The sequence below is a fragment of the Triturus cristatus genome, chromosome 2_1 (assembly GCF_964204655.1).
Source record: "Triturus cristatus chromosome 2_1, aTriCri1.1, whole genome shotgun sequence".
Classification (NCBI taxonomy): Eukaryota; Metazoa; Chordata; class Amphibia; order Caudata; family Salamandridae; genus Triturus; species Triturus cristatus.
Window position 1 is genome coordinate 452,546,664 of NC_140581.1, and position 20,354 is coordinate 452,567,017.

The following is a 20,354-nucleotide window of genomic DNA, read 5'->3' on the forward strand; positions in this document are numbered from 1 at the left end:
AGGGTGGGTTGGGCAGAAAGCCCACTGGATGTTAGGACTCTTTTTTTTTTCTTTTTAAATAATGGTGTGGGTCTGACCTATCCTGACATCAGCCCCACCCTCAGCCCTAAAGCCTCAACAGTCTTTCTGCTCTCCTGCAGACTAAAACATTCTATCAAGAGAGAGGACATTTGATTCTTTGGATGTTGTTTTTACATATGGGCTACGAGAGTGGGGCCACATTCCAATATCGTCCCTCTTGCCATTTATTTATTTATTGAGTTTTATATAGTGCTGGCTAGACCCGAGGGTATCAGAGTGCCACAAAGTAAAAAAATTACATCAGTTAACAGGTTACATAAGTCACTAGTAAAACATTTAAAGAGCATAGGAGATGAGATAAATGGAGCGTAGAAGGGTAGGGTGAAGGGGTAGGCGGGAGATACAATGGTGAGATGGAGGAAAGTCTTCCCAAAGTCCGTCTGGGTGGGTGACGGCCAAGGGGGAAGTCCATGGCCCATCTCCTCTTTGGCTATCAGGTGCTCCACCAGGCAATGGGCAAATAGCAGGCCTCGGTTAAAAAAGAAAACCATTTTAAAGAGCATAGGAAGATGAGAAAAATGGGGCGTAGAAGGGTAGGCGAATGGAAAAAGGAGTAGGGGGAGAATATGACGGAGAGACGAAGGAAAGTCTGCCCAATGTCCGGCTGGGTAGGTGACGGCCAACGGGAAAGTCCACAACCTATCTCCTCTTTAGCTAACAGGTAGCTCCACTGGGCATCGGTCAGCTAGATAGGTCTCAACAGTTGGAGGAAGATCCCAAAATTAATGTCATGGTGGGTGAGCCAGGGGGGAGGATGGTGGGGGAGCACCCCTAGCCTCGCTAGAGTAAGCTCGATGTGCCAATCCAAGGAGTCCAGTGTGGGTGGAGGGGCTTCAAGGGTGAGGAATAGAAGAAAAGAAGGTAGGAGCTTGGTTGTTTAGTCCATTTGTGTGGAGGCCATGATGAGGTCGGGTCCCCGGGTATTTTGAGATCCCTCGATCGCTGCATCCTGATGATTGTGGCTCCCACGGCCATCATGTTGGAGTCAGGCATCCCCTTCACGAGTGTATTCTCGCCTGATTGCTGCCCCGGAGGGGAAGCTCATAAAAGTCAGTCACTTGTAGTGTGGCCCAGGCAGTCGGGGTTCGTGCCGTGTTTAGTTGAGGGGGTGTTGGGAGGATGGCCCGTGTGCCCTTGTGTGGTGTCGCGGGCCGTAGGTGCCTGTCACTAGTCTGTTGTGTTCATAGGGGTACAATCAGAGCTTTTGTCGCCCCTCCAGAGTGAAGTAGCCATTCTGCTCCGAGCCGATTCAACCAGCCACCATTTTGTCCCGGCGGTGCCTCGGTGAAATGGAGACCCTTCAGTTCAAGACCTTGCCTCCCTACGGCAGCACAATGATCAGTACTGTCAGAAATAACAGCGAACTAAGCGCCATGGAGGAATTCCGCTCCAGATCTCTGGCGGCAGTTCGGGTGTCCTACAAAGGGGTGGGGGGAACCCAGGCTTCGCTGCACCAGCAATGCAAGGGGGGATCACCAACTAACTCCTCAAAGAAGCTACCCCCAGGGGGTCAGCCGACAGGACTGCGCAACTGGGGAGTGAGGGGGACCACCACTGGGAGTTTAAGTGAAAGGTAAGCGGCATCAGGGTATCTGGCTCCTGGCCTGCGCAAATCTCCGGGTGACATTTTAGCTCACTCCCTTACAGGGACTCTGCAAGTCATATCGCGAGTGATCAGGATCGCAGAAAGGCGGTTTTATCATCATTAAGATCAGGCAGCATTCCGATTGCGGGACTTATGCGTCCGGAGGGATTTGATCACGGCGAAGTATCACTTCGGATATTAGAGAGCGGGCCCACCACAGAGCTTCAGTTCGGAGCGGCCATCATGGTCGCTGGCTCCTCCTCTTCAGAGGTTGGTGGATGGCTGCATTTTTTAGGCTTGGGTAGGCCGCCACCTGGGGAAAACTACAACACTCAGACATTTCAGAAAACTAGACATTGAGGGGGCTCCAGGATGGTATTCCTTGTGTGTGTCTCATGATGCTTTCTTACCCACAATGCAATGTATACCTCAAACTCAGCCTACAATGATGAATTTTCCTTGCATTTCTGTGATGTAAACTTTCAAGCATCTGCAAAATTCCTACTACCCAGCATTCCCCAACTTCTTCTGATAAAAACACTACTCTTCTTGTAGAGATGGGCATAGCATCCCCAACAAGAAAAGTCCCAAAACATAATGGAGATATCGACATTTCCTGTCAAAAAACTAACCTGATTTGGCAATGAGTGTAACTGTGTTAACTGGACCCTTGCTCGGCTGCCACCTAGGGAAACCTACTAAACCCACACATTGCAGAAAACTAGATACCCGACAGAGTCCAGGGTAGTGTGCTTAATGGATCCGAGGATGTTTTCTTATCCACAGTGCCCTGCAAACCTCAAACTTTGACTACAATCAAAAACTTTCCTTGCATTTCTGTTACTGCGATAGGAATGGATCAAACCACGCTCAATGGGAGTACCACGGAGGAACTCCAATTAACCTTGGTTTGCTCCATTTCTGCTGCGGGGCAGTAGGTTCAGACACACAAGTGGGGCAGCAGTTTTATCTGGACAAGTGGGCGAATGCTGGGTGGTAGGAATTTTGTAGATTCATCCAGATTCCAGAATTTTTTATCACAGAAATGATAGGAAAATGAATGATGTTAGCCACATTTTGAGTTTTGCAGGGCATTGTGGGTAGAAACCCTTGTAGGATTAACAAGGTACACCACTGTGGAATCCCCTGGGTGTTTAGTTTTCATAAATGTCTGTGATCGATAGTTTTCCATGGGTGGCAACCCACCATGACCCCAAATACTATAGCTACCCAAATAGCTGATCTATACACGTAGCGCTTTAGCGCCTTTTGTGTGGTGGTCTCTTGGCCCACCCACAGAAGTGTGGTGCCGTTGTTATTAGGAGAAATATGAGAACTTTGGATGGTACAAAAAGTGTCCATAATATTATTATTATTATTATTTATTTTTATAGAGCGCGTAGTCACCCGTAAGTATCCCAGCGCTAAGATCAGTACAACTGGGGAGTCAGCGGGGGCAGGGAGGGAGGTCGGTTAGGCGAAAAGGTGGGTTTTCAATTGCTTCCTGAACTGTAGGTAATTAGGTTCAGTTCTCAGAAGGTGAGGTAGGGCGTTCCAGAGGCGTGCGGTGTGAACCGAGAAGCGTCTTCCTCCTGTTCGTGCCTTCTTCACTCTGGGAGTGACGATAAGATGTTCCTGGTCGGAGCGGAGGGATCTAGGGGCTTTGTAGGGTTTGATAAATTTTTCCAGGCTTGGGGGGCCTTTGTTTTGAAGCAGTCTATGTGCCAGGCAGAGGGCCTTGAACATCACACGTTCTCTCACCGGGAGCCAGTGGAGACGCTTCAGAGCTGGTTTGACCGAAGCTCTGGCAGGGGTGTTAGTGAGGATCCGGGCAGCTGCATTTTGGACCCTTTGTAGTTTGTTCATGGTTGCCTCTGGGGCCCCTAAGTAGATGGAATTACTAAAGTCGAGCCTGGAAAGTATCAAGCCTTGAATCAACAGTTTCTGGGATTTGTGGGGGAGCAGGGGCAATATCTTTTGAAATGACCTGAGCAGCCCAAAGCACGTCCCGGCTACCTTTTTTGCTTGTGTTACAAATGAGAGGTCCTTATCAAGCCAAACACCCAGGCTTTTTACCTCTGGTTTGGGGTCTGGGAGCGGGCCTAAACTGGGCGGCCAGATGTTTTGTAGTGGAGAGGGTCCCTTCTGACCAAGGAGGAGAATGTCAGTCTTTGAACCGTTAAGTTTCAGAGACGATCTGTTCATCCATCCTTGTATCTGTGACAGACAGTTGTAAAAGTCTGCAGGTTGTTGTCTGGGGTGTGAAAGGGACACCACTAACTGTGTGTCGTCAGCATAACTAACGATGCTCACCCCGAACGGAGTAACAACCTCCTCCAATGGGGACATGTAGATGTTAAATAATGTGGGGCTAAGGGAGGAGCCCTGAGGCACGCCACATTGGAGGGGCATGTCGGAGGAGCGGGTGTTATTTTCCCAGATTTGAAAGGAGCGTTGACTCAGAAAGGACGATAGCCAGGACAGGGCAGTTCCTTCAACACCGACACTCCTGAGTCGTTGGATAAGAAGCTGGTGATTGACGGTGTCGAAGGCCGCACTCAGGTCGAGGAGGATCAGGTCGAGGAGGATAATAGGACTTCATTTCCAGGCTATTAGTGGTAGAGCATAATTAACCACACTACATTAATTCCTGAGTGCCTGGCAATGCTTCATGGTTGCATTGACCCTCCATTTCCATTTAATTTGACCACCTGGCTTGCGTTCTCAGCTCCTTTGTGTACCTTTGCCTACATTCCCTGTATGCCTTGTCCTTTGTATCTTTCTTTGTCATTGTTGACTCCATCCTGCTTACATGCTATGATGTCTGAACTCTGGGTTTTCTGGGAATCGGCAACGGTATCCTGGTCCTGTATTCCTGGACGCAAGCTGACTTCATGGTTCATAACACCGTTCACCACTTAATGCTATATGAGTCTGCTCTGTTTTTCTTGTATCAGATTAGTTTAGTTCCATAAAGCGCTGGAGTCCAAATTAGAGCATTAATCCTCAAGCAGATTTTGTCCCATCTTGGGTTTGGCCAGTGCCACCCTATGATAGCAAGCGCTTCTGTTTTGTTCTCTCTCCCTTACCAGTATCCCGTTGTATCTCTTGTGAGATAGTTGAGCATTCAGTATCAGCAGAGAGATTCGAGTGTATCTGGGACGCTCAGCAGGGCTACATCGTTGGCCAAAGCTTGATACATGCAGAAAAAAGTAATTGTTTCACCTTTCTGGCTCTAGAAAAGGGAAGCATTAAACACCAGGAGGGATGACAGAGAATTGCTGAGAAACTGAACTGAAATTTAAGATATATACAATGTACCCTAATGGCATGAATCTAAATTAACAACTGTTGGTATTTTTGACTTGTGATTTAACTTTCTTACTTTCACTATATATAGCTCAGTTGATTTGAAATTAGGAAGGAATACATTATTGCTTCTTCGCTGTGTTTTAATTTGCTTTGACATTGTCACTATTTAGTTGATGACTTGACATTTTTAAGAAAGTATGTTTTCTATATTTGTTTCAATTCTATACTTCTGTGCCTTTCCTTATCTTAGTCAGTAATGCTGCCCTTTCATTTGTTTTCAGTACCTGCCACTAATGAAATTAATTAGGTTTTTTTATTTTAAAAAAGCCGTTGATTTATTGCCATGTTACAGAAATCCAGTAACAAATGAATTCTCATAGGCTCTGATCCCAGCATGTTGGTGGGCGGAGAAGAATGGCGCTGACCACTTTGGAATGAAAACCAGTTATCTGATTGTTACATTTGATCTGGCTTGAATTGAATCAACAAATTGGAAATTGATACAAACCAACCATGAAGTAAGATTTCTTAGATAAAAACTGTGGCAAAAAAGCAGTGGTTAACCTAAAAGTGTTCTCCTTTTTGTTTATTGTCACCTTGTTGACTAGGCGGTTTATCACAAAACAGCAGTATAGCCTGAAATCTCCTTAATTATGTAAATGGTGGATTGAACTCACAAGATTGATGGTGGTTCTGAAAGCTATTTGCACAGTGTATTATCACTATAACATGTTTGCCAAGACTTGTAGAGAAATGGAGACTTATGTATGTCAAGACTAATAAAATCAAATATGTTTTGATGTATGTATGTTTTCCTCACTTAAGATGTCTGGGATTGTATGGGTTTTTAATAATTGCTTTGTTTTGTATACAAATAATCTAAGCTTCTATGTGCATTTCTATTTTGCAAAGGAAATTAAAAATGTAAAAAAAAGTAACAGAATGCAGCTTACAAACGTTTTCCATTTTTGAGCTCAATCGGGAAATCTCCACAGGATATGTTCCTCCCCATCTTTCCTTCAGTGGATCTTCCAATCGTCCATGGCCTGTCGCTTTAGGTTTTCTTTCTGCCATAGCAATCAATAAATAAAGAATTATGTAATCTGTTTTATTAAAATAATAAAAACAATCTGTTATTTATATAGATTTTTTAAACAAAATATTTTATTGTCAACACAAGAGCAGAATAAAAGAGAGAAGAAACAATATAAATCATCATAATCAGAACATATACATTCCGTAAAAGCAATCCAATATAAAGTTAAATTATTTACTTGCGGAGAGAAATAAAATGAGTGAAAGAACCAAATGCATTTCATATGTCATAAATTAAAATTTAGACCAGTGATCCCCAGATTATATTAAATTTGTGCATAGAGCGGACTCCCTTTGATTTTGCTAATGCTCCTTCCAAATCATATATTTGGCTAACTAATGTCCACCAATCCATTACTGTGGGAGATTTTGATGAGATCCAGACCCGGGCTATTGTCAGTCTTGTACAGACCAGCAAGATAGTTAATAGATCTTCAGTATCAGATCCTGAGTTCCTTCTTCCCATCATTATTTCCATAATCGTTAGAGGTATATCAATCCCCAGCTTTTGAGATAAAATTTGAGCTACTTTCTGCCAGAATAAAGAAAGTTCTGGACATGTGACGAACATATGTTTTATGTCCGCCCCATGAAGACCACACCTAGGGCATTTTGTCCGGTCATTAACCTGATTGTTAGGTGACCATTTTGCTATCCGGTCCGGCATATAATATAAGAAACATATTGTGCGAAACTGTTGCATTCGCAGATTTGAAGAGTGCACTACTCTAACTATTGTGCTAATTGCGTGTGATATATTGTTAGCCGAGACCGGTGTACCCATAACTCCAGTCCAGCGATCAGCTATTCTTGAGCAATCGTCCACTCTGTGAATGCAAAGACTTTTATATGCTCTACTAATCAGAGATTTTTGGTTAGCAGCATGTAAGCAATTCCATATGTCGAAGTCAGATATGTTTATCAAATTTAAATGCTTGATAAAAAAGTCACAAATCTGCAGATATTTGAACTGCATATTGTCTAACAATTTATAACATATCTGCATTTTCCCAAAAGTAATAAAACCGCTATGATTGTAGAGGTCACCTAAACGTGTTACCCCATGACTAATCCAGCGTTTACCTAAAGGATCGTGAAATATCCCTGGCAGACCTGGATTGTACCAAAGAGGAAATGTATCATGTAAAACGGACACATTATATTTAAGTGAGATAGTGCGCCATATAGACATACTATCTCGGGCAGTCTTAAATTTAACCCTTTTATAGTAGTTAGGGTCATTAGTTCTAAACAAGAACAGATTAGTCTCTTCACCCAACATAAATTTATGAAAATAAGTACTTCTCTCAGGATTAATAAGGCTACTAAGGCGGCCAAAAAAAGCAGACCAAAAGTAAATTTAAAAATCAAGAAAATCAAGACCACCTTGACTGAAGCGAAGCTTTAACAAGTCCAGAGCTTTTCTCGCTTTCTTATAGCCCCAAATGAAGCTACTAAAAATCCCCTCTGGGCGTTTAAAAAAAGAGGTGGTCACCCGCAGTGGGATAGATCTAAACAGATAAAGGAATTTTGGCAGGATCTTCAATTTTATAATATTTATCCGCCCAATAATGCCTATGGGTAGTTTGTGCCAACTCTTAAGTGACTTAGCTGTCTCTTTCATCAGTGTTTCATAATTTAGAGGCAGCATGATCAAGGGGGTGTTCTCCCCCAGGGGTTCTGGGGGAAGGTCCAGGTTGGGGTGGGTTTGGAGCAAGGGTTCACGGGTGGTGGTCAATAATCATAATTTAGAGGAATTATTCTTTCAATCTGTGCTGCCATCTTGACTCCCAGATATATAGAAGTCAAGCAAACCCCTTGCATTGGGGGCGTTGATTTATAATTCAAAAGAATCTGGGTTTTATTAATATTTAGTTTATACCCAGAGATCAACCCCAACTCCTGTGTTTCCTTTGTTATCCCTTGCAATGCACCCCCCGGATCCATTGAGAACACTGCTATGTCGTCAGCATATGCGATAACTTTAAGAGAATTATCCCCTAGCAGAAGAGTGCAAATTAGCTGCTGGTTTTGGAGGGCCGAGACAAAAGGTTCTATATAAAGAGCAAATAGGAGTGGTGATAAGGGGCACCCTTGATGGGTGCCCCGAAGAATCGGAAAGATGGTAGATTGTAGTCCAGCATACATTATTTTAGCACTAGGGTTGTCATATAAGGCTTTTATCCAAGTTCTGAATTGCCCTTTGATGCCAAAGGCTGTTAGTATGGCCCACAGAAAATCCCACCCCACTTGGTCGAATGCTTTTTCAGCATCTAACAAAATCATACCGAGTGGGGTCGATCGTACCTTTACCACATCAAAGGCAGTGACAGCTATATTTACATGTGTGGTAGTGTCTCTCCCTTGGATGAAGCCATGTTGATGAGGCGACACCAAACTAGGTAATACAGGAGATAAGCGATACGCAAGAATCTTTGCAAAGATTTCTGCGTCGGCATTGATGACTGATATCGGTCGATACGACCCACACTCATCCGCCGTTTTTTTCTTTTTAAGGAAAAATATGATTTGTGTTACCTTCCACGAGTCGGGGGCACTACCCTCTTCTCCAATAAATCTTATGACCTGGCTGAATGGTATCAGCAGATCCTCCAAAAAGATCTTATAAAATTCCAGAGGGACAGTTTCATCTCCTGATGCTTTACCCGTTGGTAAATAACTAATTGCCAGTTTTATTCCTTCAGTTGTAATATCTCTTGCTAGAGAATTAGATGTTTCGTCCTCCATACTTATCCGAGAATTATCTTGTATATAATTAAAAATATCCTCTTGTTTTGACTGATTCTCTGGAGTATATAGCTCTTGGTAGTAAGCCACAAATTGTTCCATTATCTGGTGTGGGCGTTCGTATAGTTTATTATTAGTCCCCCTGATCCTCTTTATAATAGTCTTGGCCCTGTCAGCTGCAACCTTGAATGCTAGAATCTTGCCTATTTTTTCCCCACACTCATATTGTGAGAGTCGATATTTATTAAGTTTCATTATACTTCTCTCCCTGAATGTCCTCTTCAATTCTGATCTAAAATCCATTAAGGTGTGGCCCAGTTGTTCAATATTTTGAAGGCCTCTGGTGACAGCCTCTATATGCTGATTTTCTGTCATACATATAGCTGCGATAGTTGCTTCCATTGCCTTTTTCCACTCCTTATTTTGCCTCCAAATATATTGTTGGGTGAATCCCCTGATTGTTGCCTTGAATATATCCCACACTACTATAGGGGAGGCTGTCCCTGTGTTTATTTTGAACAACTCCTTGAGGTATACCCTAGTCTGAATCACAAATTCTTCTTCTGTTAAAAGATACCTGGGAAAAGAGAAGGCTCTAGGGCTTTTGTTCTTGGAAGAGATCTTAAATGAGTTGAGTATGGGATTGTGATCGGAGGTGACCCTCGGACAGATTTCCATGGTACTGGACCATAGGATATTATCTGGCGCCCAAGCCAGGTCAATTCTAGAGTGAAGCTTATAAGGAGCGGAATAATACGTATAACCTGCTAGATTGTGGTAAAGGGTCCTCCAGACATCCTTAATTACATGCAACCGACCCAACTCCCCTATTGCAGCCCGGGTCCTCCGCATCCTTTGAAAGGCCCCTCTCCTTGTAGTATCTATCCCATAGTCCATTATACAATTGAAGTCTCCCATCACCAGCCGTTCTCCCTCCCAATTTAGTAGTTTCATAGTCACAGCCTCTATTATAGTGGGATCATCTATATTGGGGCCATACAGTGAACAAAAAACATGCCTTTTACTCTCTATCTCCAGCTAAGCAAGAGCCCATCTGCCCCCATTATCAGCCATCGTCCTGCATATTTCTGCTCTAAATCGTTTATTCTTCAAGATAGCTACTCGACGAATAGACACAGTTTGAGCGGAGCTTACTACCACTTCAAATCCTAGTTGTCTTATAAGGCCTCTATCTTTATAAGAGATGTGTGTTTCCGATAGCATAACTATCCCGGGATTGTACATTTTTAGTTCAGCAACTAACTGTCTCTTGATCCTGCTATTGAGACCAGCCACATTACAGGCTAAACATTTGATCTCCCCCATCTTGAAGATAATTCTCTGCTGCCTTTTCTGCTATTTGTCTCAATAAACGTTTGATTACTTCCCTTCATACCAGTAATTTTGCCTTTTCCCTTTATCCCTACAGTTGTGTTGACTTTGTTCCTTTTTACCCACCCCCGTGACACTCCCTACCTCCTACCCCCCTAAACCCTCAACCCACCCCAGCATCCTAAAGGAGGAATCATCCCCTTCTTTCTGCTGCCGGTGGAGTGGCAGCTAGCTGGAACCCTGACCCCACGGTGGCTGCCCAGAGATCCTGACCCCCCATATTAATTACGGGAGAGGAAAAGTTGCGTACAAAGAAAGCCAATTAGTTAACTATATTTCTCAGTCTGATATAACACATCTAACACAACTGAGTCCAGAGGAGAGAGTGAAAAGAGGAAAAAAAAAGAAGAGTGTGCAATAAGAGCCGCTCAGTTCTCCCTAGCCAACTTCATCTTTTGCCTTAATCGACCCCGTCTTTCTGCCATTTATATAATATTTCTTTTGCTTCTGATTCAGAAGAGAAAGAGAACGTTTGACCGCCCCTTACGATCTTCAGGCAGGCTGGTTCCTGTAAAAATGCCTGTGCACCCATAACCTTTAGTGGGTCAATTAGCTGTCTCAGTCGCCATCTCCTGTCCATGGTTGCCTTACAAAAATCTGAGCAAAAAAAATAGAAAAAGACTCCACAGTAAACGGTGTTCGTGGGCTCGCTTTTAAGGAGACTGCTTGTCGCAGCAAATAGTTCCCAAAGTAAATCAAAAATGGCCTCGGATAATGATCATCTTTCCGACGTGGCACTAACGGAAGTCTATGGGCCCTTTGGATCTGGCAGTCCCAGTCTATAAGGTCCAGGAATGCCTACTGCATCACTTGCACAAGAAAAGTTCTGGAATCTGAGCCCTCTTGCCCTTCAGAAATTCCAAATAATTTTAGATTTTGTCTCCTTTGTCTGTTTTGCAAGTCTTCGAGTTTAAGTTGTACGCTTGCGATTTGATCGTCGTGTTGTTGAGCTAAGCTTGCCACTTTAGTAGTGACCTCCTCAGTTGAGACCACTCTCTGCTGCAGGTCTGCTATCTCAGAAGTCATTGCCCCAACTTTCCCTGTAACCTCATTCAGGGATTGTTGAATACTGTGATTGTTCACTCTAATTCGGGCGAAAAGCTCTCGTGTCTCTTCCCTCTGGTCTTTTAAAGCTTGCAAAATCAATGACAGTATTGGAGTATCATTTTCCTCAGACCTCCTTTTTTGCAAGTCATCCGACATGCTTGACGAATGAGGAAATTGAAGAGGGCCAGATGTGGTACATGCTGTAGATAATCCATTATGGTTTGTATCACCAGATCTCTCTGGTGTTGTGCCTGGCTCTGACTCTGGATCCATTTCTGAGCAGCTTGCTCCGCTTAAGATCTTAACAGCACTAATAACTTCATCTGTCAGGCCTACGTCCGACAGTCTGGATATCACAGTCTTTATTCCTCCTTTTGATTCAACCCATCTACGCATGGGGCTACTATCTGACAAGCCTTTAACTTGTGTTTTTTTCTTGTTGCCTGACCCTATACTAGATCTACTCTGAGTCTCCTTTGTATCTTTTGTACTTTTAATTTTCAGACTCTTCTTTCTTTTTCATGTTTCAGGGGAGACCGCTTGTCCTTCCCTTGTATTTGCTTGAAATTGTTGTCCGGTTCATAAGTCAGCAGGGCTCTGGTTTTGAACTTGGCCTTCCTCCTCTTGAGCTGGTACAAAATGAGGTATCATAATATTAGCAGTAGTAGCAGTATCATCAGTATTAGTGTTAAATCTAAAATTCTCAGAGGCCCAATTTTCTGCAGATGCCAGATTAGAGTTGTGCGCCCCTCCAAACGCAGTATCATTCTGGCTTATTTCGATAGAGCACCCACTTAAATTTAAGGACAGGAAGGTTTCTTGTGTCTTTGCAGGCTTAACTTTGGTTACCGGCTTGCCTACCGTATAGCGCTGGTCTAATTTAATAGCTTGGTCCATAGCACTGTTCGTGTTTTCCCCATAAATCCCTGAAACTCCCAAAGTGTCCGCATTGTCCGAGGTTTTCATCTCCACAGCCTCGGCAGACTCTAACAACTCCGAACTCCCAGCAGTTGTCTGGTATAGCTCTTCTTGATTCAAAAGCTCGGGCAGTCATTGTCAGTGCTAGCTTGCTCCATACAAGTTGATTTAGTAATCATTTTGACCAACTTATTACTATTTATAGATTCTAAGTTGGTATCAGCCTTCAAACACTCGACTGATTTCCTTGAGTGCAAGTATCGTAGCACCGGTTTTCCGAAACCTACAGCCTGTTTAGCATTTTCTGTTCTAACCGCGTCAGCCTTCCCTGCCACCCGCTCGCCCCCCGGCGTCTCAGAACTCATCGGCATACGGCTTGTTGCGCGAGTCCCTCTGGCTGGATTCTTTTGCGCAGCCATTTCAGGAAGCAAGGTGAGCGTCCGTGTTCGGGAGGCAGGTCCTGAGCTAAAGAAGTTAGAGGAGCACCGAACCGCGAGGCGTACTGCCACATATGCAAGCAGCAAGCGCGGCGAACACCTGAATCCGATCCTTGCAATCGCCTGCATCCGACGCTGTAAGCAGTTAGCGGGGCCGTAGTCAAGGTTAGCCAGCTTTTCCGAAGTGGATTCCAAAGTTCGAAGTAAGCTCCGGAGTGACAGATGCTAAAAGAGCTCTCTTTTTCTCCCTCTCTCGGAGTTCAGTATTTCATAGCTGTTACTTGACAGTTCTCAGTTTTCCAGCATTCTCCTCCACTAAGCGTGCCAGAGGAAAAAAGTGAAGGAGTCACGGAGGTCTCGGCAGCCACGCCGTGTGCAGGTTCACAGAGACGGCGTCAGTCCGCCATCTTGCTCCTCCTCCAACTGCCTATATAGATTATTTTATTTACATGTTATTTATATAGAACGTTTATCTGAATCGCTTTACAAAAAACTTTTTGGGGATATAAATAATATTAGGCAATTTAAAATATTGCTTTATTCAACAACCTCATAAGGGTAAAAGTCCAAGCCAGTCTTAACAGTATTTAAACTTGCAAATCAAACACACATCTCCACAGTGAGTGCACAGCGAGATAGCTAACTGCTTACCTAAGCCTCTTTCACTACAATGGTTATTACATTCATATGAACTTATTTGAAGAAATCTCTTTTTAGATCCAGCTAAAGATAGCTCTAACTGTCCAGCAAACTTGTATCAACAATTTTTAAAATATACATCGAGTGAGCTTTGTTCCCTCAGTGAGAATTTCTCTCGTACTCATGTTATTGGTACTTTGCTGTACCATTCTACTTCTTGCGGAGTGCTTGTAATGCAGTGCATGAGAAACTATTTGACATCTAAAAAGCACAATCTACCATCACAGATGACATTCAATTCTATATCTCATACATGTATTGTACGCAGATAGTATTTATATAACTGTCCTAGTCATTTTTTAATTCTTTCATAATAACTTGCATGCCTAACCTCATGATGGCAGGTAGTGTGCTTTAATTATTGTAAGAATGGGGTTCCTGGTTGGCTGAGGTATGTACCCAGGCCAGGCAGGAACTACCACTCTTGTCAGGTTAAGTTAGTTCCACAATAAGATAACGTATGCTCACCCCCTCATAGCTTGACACAGAGCAATCAGGCTTATCTAAAGAGGCAATGTGTAAAGTATTTCTGCAACACACACACACACACACACACACACACACTGTAACACAATGAAAACAGCACAAAAAGACACCACACTGGTTCAGAAAATAAAGGTTATTTTTATCTGATTAAATTAAGACCAAAACGACAAATATCCAATAAGTAGTTAATGACATATGCATGTTACAGCTATCCAAGCAAGCACCGTGCTAAGTAGCACTTAAAATCAATGGGTCCCATTTAGAATTGGTGAGAAACGACACAAATTGAGATGAGTAGTGGTTGTTTCCCCTCAGTATTGGGGCCAAAAGACAGTGTTTTAACAGGAGTCACTTGTAGGAAAGTACACCCCGGGTCCCTCAGGACCAGTAAACTGGGAGAATCTCAGCATCCTGCAAGCGTGTGGTTCAACTTGAAAAGACCACAGGTGTCTGGTCCATAGTACCTGAATGCGGGAGTTGCAGGGGTGATGGCCAAGTGGAAAAGGGTCCGCACCAACGGGACTCCCAGACAAGAAGGCGGTGCGGCGTCGGGCCTTACGGGGGAATCCGATCTACTTACAAGTGTGGCTCTCTTCCTCGGGAAGCAGGCGAGCTGGATACGTGGGCGCACAGCGTTGAATCTGCTCACGTGAGCGGAGCTGATGTGTCGACTCCTTGTTACCATGGCAACCTGCCGTGGCTGCAGAAAGTAATCACAAAACAGTGGGGTAGACCAAAATTAACCCGAAGGACCTGGGTAACTTATGATACAGACAAACAATGGTCCGATCGGAAAAAGCAACAAGAGGCATAGGAGAACTGAATATATCAAAAGATTTCCTACCACTGTATGGAAAAGAATAAAAACAGTCTTGTAGATTCAATCCACAGTTATGAGGTTAGGGCAGCAGACAATATTTCAAAACCAGAAGATTAAAACACATACACATAAATGCATTTCTGAAAGTCTAGTTTCATAAAAGTCAGTCTCAAACAGCATTGTTATTTACACAATATATCAAAAACTCTTTGAGCCACAAAAGGATAAAGTGATAAAGATGAGTGCTCCTCGAAGGTGCATGTGTGGATAAGGAGTAGAGAAAGGAAAAGAAAAACGGGGGGGTCTTTTAGAATTTTTCACAAATCATATTATTTTACAAAGAAGCCTGTCCGATATACAATTATCTAATAACATATTTCACATCTAGAAGTGCTCCAGTTGTAAAGTTGCTATTGCCACTCTGCACAGATATATCCAAATGATCCAGACTTAATGGAAGAGCATCAACCTTTTGACCCAACACCCGGGGAGGAAAAGGGGCCACTGAATGCCTCAAATGCAGGTCTTCATCAGCAATAGGAAGGTGAAAGAGTGACCTGTAGAGAAAGCAAGAGTCACCTCTTATAGTAAAGTAATCCAATTTCGGCATCCAGGTATGAGCACCTTGGTTTTGCTATCTGTTTCTTCTTTTCCATATAGTGGTAGGAGATCTTTTGATATTTTCAGTTCTCCTATGCCTCTCGTGGCTGCAGAAAGGGCTTCCCTTGGTGCTGTGGCATGTGGAAGCTGACGTACACAGGGATGTTGATGAGCGCAGAGAGCTGGTCATTGTTGCAGAATGTTGCAGGTCCACAAGTGAAGTGCTGGACTGTTGTAGAGCATTGCAGGTCCAAAAGCAAAGCACCGGACTCTTGTTGAGCCTTTGTGCAGATCGACAGCATTTGGGCTGCCCTTAGTGAGATCCTCAGAATGTAGAGTTGTGCAGCCAAGTCAGGGGAGACAGGAAGTCCTTTATGGCCCTGGAACTTTAAGGAAAATAGGGGGCAAGCCTGCAAGCCCTTGGAGTCACGCAGGGTTCAGTCTTTGTTCTCAGCAGGGCAAAGATCAGCAGGCAGCAGGGAAGCTCAGCAAAGCAGAGAAGCAGTTCTTCAGAACAGTCAGTCAAGCCAAGCAGCAATCCTTCCACCACAGCAGCCTTTACTCCAGCAGAATTCTTTCCAGGTCCAGTAGTCTACTGGTTTGTAGGGCCAGAGGCTTAGTACTAATACTCAAAAGTGCCTTTGAGGTAGGGGGTGCCTTCACAGGAACTCTCTGAAGTGCACTAGGTTCCCTTTCAGCCTAGCCCTGGCTTCAAAAGACACACGATTGATGGACAGAATGCAGAACAAATCAAAACATTCACCCCCAGTCAAGAGATCTGGGTTTAAATCCATCATTCTTTTGCTCACAATGCCACCCCTGTTTAGACCTGGTCATATGCAAATCAGTCTTGACCCTGTGCCTCATGGGAACAGTCCAGCCGAACTGCCAAGCCAGGTCCTCCCTGGACCGGAGACAAGCATCCTAGGACCGGTTTCGGGGTTTCACCCCTCTTCAGCCAGGATAGCTTGATTTGCCCCAAGTTGGCAGGGCATGCCCAGACGTGGGTCCCTTGCTCACTTTGCCACTGGAATCAAGATAGCCTGGCTGATGAGGGTTTTGAACCCGAAACCGGTCCCAGGATGCTTGTTTCCGGTCCAGGGAAGACATGGCTTGGCAGTTCGGGCTGGACTGTTCCCATGAGGCACAGGGTCAGACTGATTTGCATATGGCCATGTCTGAATTGGGGTGGTGGAGTGAGCTAAAGAATGATGATGGATTAAACCCAGATCAATTGACTGGGGGGTGAGTGTTTGATTTGCTGAAACGCTCCGGCCATCATCCCCTTTGGTATCGCTTTGTTCGCCCTAAGTTGGCAGGGTATGCCCAGACGTGGGTCTCTTGCTCACTTTGCCACTGGATTCAAGATAGCCTGGCTGATGAGGGTTATGAACCTGAAACCGGTCCCAGGATGCTTGTTTCAGTCCAGGGAAGACATGGCTTGGCAGTTCAGACTGGACTGTTCCCATGAGGCACAGGGTCAGACTGATTTGCATATGGCCATGTCTGAACTGGGGTAGTAGAGTGAGCTACAGAATGATGATGGATTAAACCCAGATCAGTTGACTGGGGGTGAGTGTTTGATTTCCTCAAACGCTCTGTCCATCATCCCCTTTGGTATCTCTTTGTTCGCCCTAGGCTGGCAGGGTATGCCCAGACGTGGGTCCCTTGCTCACTTTGCCACTGGATTCAAGATAGCCTGGCTGATGAGGGTTATGAACCTGAAACCAGTGCCAGGATGCTTGTTTCCGGTCCAGGGAAGACATGGCTTGGCAGTTCGGGCTGGACTGTTCCCATGAGGCACAGGGTCAGACTTATTTGCATATGGCCATGTCTGAACTGGTGTGGTGGAGTGAGCTAAAGAATGATGATGGATTAAACCCAGATCAGTTGACTGGGAGTGAGTGTTTGATTTGCTCAAACGCTCCGTCCATCATCCCCTTTGGTATCGCTTTGTTCGCCCTAAGTTGGCAGGGTATGCCCAGAAGTGGGTCCCTTGCTCACTTTGCCACTGGATTCAAGATAGCCTGGCTGATGAGGGTTATGAACCCGAAACCGGTCCCAGGATGCTTGTTTCCAGTACGGGGAAGACATGGCTTGGCAATTCGGGCTGGACTGTTCCCATGAGGCACAGGGTCAGACTGATTTGCATATGGCTTTGCCTGAACTGGGGTGGTGGAGTGAGCTAAAGAATGATGATGGATTAATCCCAAATCAGTTGACTGGGGGTGAGTGTTTGATTTGCTCAAACGCTCCGTCCATCATCCCCTTTGGTATCACTTTGTTCGCCCTAAGTTGGCAGGGTATGCCCAGACGTGGGTCCCTTGCTCACTTTGCCACTGGATTCAAGATAGCCTGGCTGATGAGGGTTATGAACCTGAAACCACTCCCAGGATGCTTTTTTCCGGTCCATGGAAGACATGGCTTGGCAGTTTGGGCTGGACTGTTCCCCTGAGGCACAGGGTCAGACTGATTTGCATATGGCCATGTCTGAACTGGGGTGGTGGAGTGAGCTAAAGAATGATGATGGATTAAACCCAGATCAGTTGACTGGGGGTGAGGATTTGATTTGCTCAAACGCTCGTCCATCATCCCCTTTGGTATCGCTTAGCCCTGGCTTCAGTCAATCAGTAGGGGGTAAATAAGCCATTTGTGTGAGGGTAATACACAACCTATTCAGATGTAAGTGTGAGCCACCGCTACCCCTCCCTGCTCAGGAAAGCTATAAGTATGCAGATGAAGGCAGATGAATCTCCTTTAACACCCAGCCCTTCATGTGTTGTGGCTGTCTAGAGAGAATGCACAAAATGTAGCTGTCACCCAGACCAGACGTGTATTGGAGACAGGCTGCAGGCACACAGAGCAAAGATAAGAGCAAAGAAATTTACACTTTCTAAAAGTGGCATTTCTAAAATGGTAATGTCAAATCCAACTTTACTGTTAATGAGGACATATCACCACCATTCCAAAGATATTAAACATGAAGTAGCTACTCCTTTCCAATCAGGAATTACAGCTTAAATTGTGTTTTAAGGAATCCCCAATGCTAGCCAATGGAAGGAGTAGGCCTCACAGCAGTGAAAAACAAATGTAGGTGTTTGTCATTGCCAGGACATGTGAAAGGTAAAATTACATGTCCTGCATTTTATTTATAACTATAAAAAAGAACGAGCTGAATTCCATATCAATCAACTAGCATCCTGTTAGCAATATATTATGGTTGCAATAGTTTATGCAACATGGATCTCGGCCACTTGGTTACCTGATGCGACCCTGTGCGACATTCCGCACAGAGCAGCAACAGGTAACAGGTAACTAAATGGTGGAAAGGCCTTGATGAAATTGTGACAATAGGCACCAACTTCCGCCGGGATCCATGTTACATATACTATCGCAACTATAATATATCCATTTGGGTGTAAATCGTAAGTTACGAATCCACTTCACTCATGCACACCTTAGGCTGTGGAAGAGCATCTGTGTTCCTCATTCTTTTTATTGTTTAGCTGCCCTTTAGTCACACAGCACCCTGCCTTTATTTCCACTTAGTGCCTACCTTAGGGGTGACTTATGTGTAATAAAAGGGGAGTTTAAGGCTTGGCAAGTGATTTTAAATGGCAAGTCAAAGTGGCAGTAAAATGCACACACAGGCCCTGCAATGGCAGGCCTGAGACAAGTTTGAAAAGTTACTTATGTGGGTCGCACAATCGTTGCTGTAGGCCCACTTGTACCATTTAGATTACAGGCCCTGGGTACATGATCTACCACTTTACAAGGGACTTACAGGTAAACTAAATATGGAAATCAGGTATACACCATTGTCAACATGTTGAAGGGGAGAAGCACATGCACTTTAACACTCATTATATAGTGGTAGAGTGCTCAGAGTCCAACGGCCAACAAAAAGAATTCAGCAAAAAGAGGAGGATGAAGGCAAAAAGTTTGGGGTAACGCTGCAAAAAGGGCCAGTTCCAACATTATCTATATTGTGACGGCCTGACTACCACCTGAAATACCAATATTAAAACTGTCAACACTACTGTCACCCCCAGCCCACCACCAATATTACCATAGTAATACTAATAAAAATACCTCCAGCAATACCATCACCACCAATATGACACCAAGGAATACCACATCACCACCAATACCACAGTAAAACCAACATCCAACATCACCAATATTACTGACAGTATGAACAGCATGCCCCACCAGTACCACACCACCATGACCAAACCACCATCAAAAGCCACTGCCATACCCCACCATCACCCTTATCAATACCACCATGACCAATACTACTAATATCACCATCAACACCACCATTACCACCCCCACCCCTATCAAGCACTGGCAGAGGCAACAGGTAAGTCTATAATATATTTTTGCATAGAAGCATCATGTCTGCATACCTGCGATTGTATGGATTGTCACATTAAAACCAGACTGTTTGGCTTTAAGAATGCTTGTTCTTCTGTTGGCTGCAATTTTGCTGCCGACATGGACAGGCATTTACAAGTCAAACAGTAGCAGTCCCATCTCTCAACCCTGACTTCTGAATCTTTCAAACTCGACGTTCAGACAAAGAAACGAAAGAGATGAATGCCGGGTGATACTTTACAATATAGCCAGTTCTACTGTACTCACTGCCAAGAACCACCTGTTGTTCACACCATGCCTGTGAAGAGCAGAAACAAGGCTTGAAAGATTTTGAAGAATGTGGTGTCGCTATTTGAGTAAATCTCTAATGATGCTCAAGGATGTGTGCTATAACCGTTTTCTGGAAAATGCTGATTATTAGTTTGTGTGTGTAAATAATTTATTGCGGCCAAGGGCCATAAAGGTTTTATAATAGTACAAACATTCACAATACAATCTAAAATGCATCAAGCAGTATATATAAATATTCTCAGTAAAATAATCCTCAATCTTTAAGTAATGTTGATTAATATTTTCAATCGATAGTTTTTGTGAGTCTACTTTTTAAACAAATTGTCAAATAGCTTTAGACACTATTTTAGGAAATGTTTTTTAAGAAATCACAGTCTTAGTCATTTCTGAGGATTGTTGTAGTCTTTAATTATCTATGTGTTGTTCATTTTGGGAACATAAGTATTTCAAAGCCTGACAATGT

At 44.0% G+C, this 20,354-nt stretch overlaps 1 long non-coding RNA gene across 4 annotated transcripts in view; it reads right to left on the minus strand.

Moving 5' to 3' along the window:
* Window positions 1-20,354, minus strand: part of LOC146865455 (uncharacterized) — a 482,105-nt gene that overhangs the window by 17,378 nt on the left and 444,373 nt on the right. For all 4 annotated transcript variants that reach the window (XR_014976643.1, XR_014976640.1, XR_014976641.1 and 1 more), the window contains one exon: window positions 5,932-6,045. This is a non-coding gene — a long non-coding RNA (uncharacterized LOC146865455). The remainder of the gene's footprint in view (window positions 1-5,931; window positions 6,046-20,354) is intronic.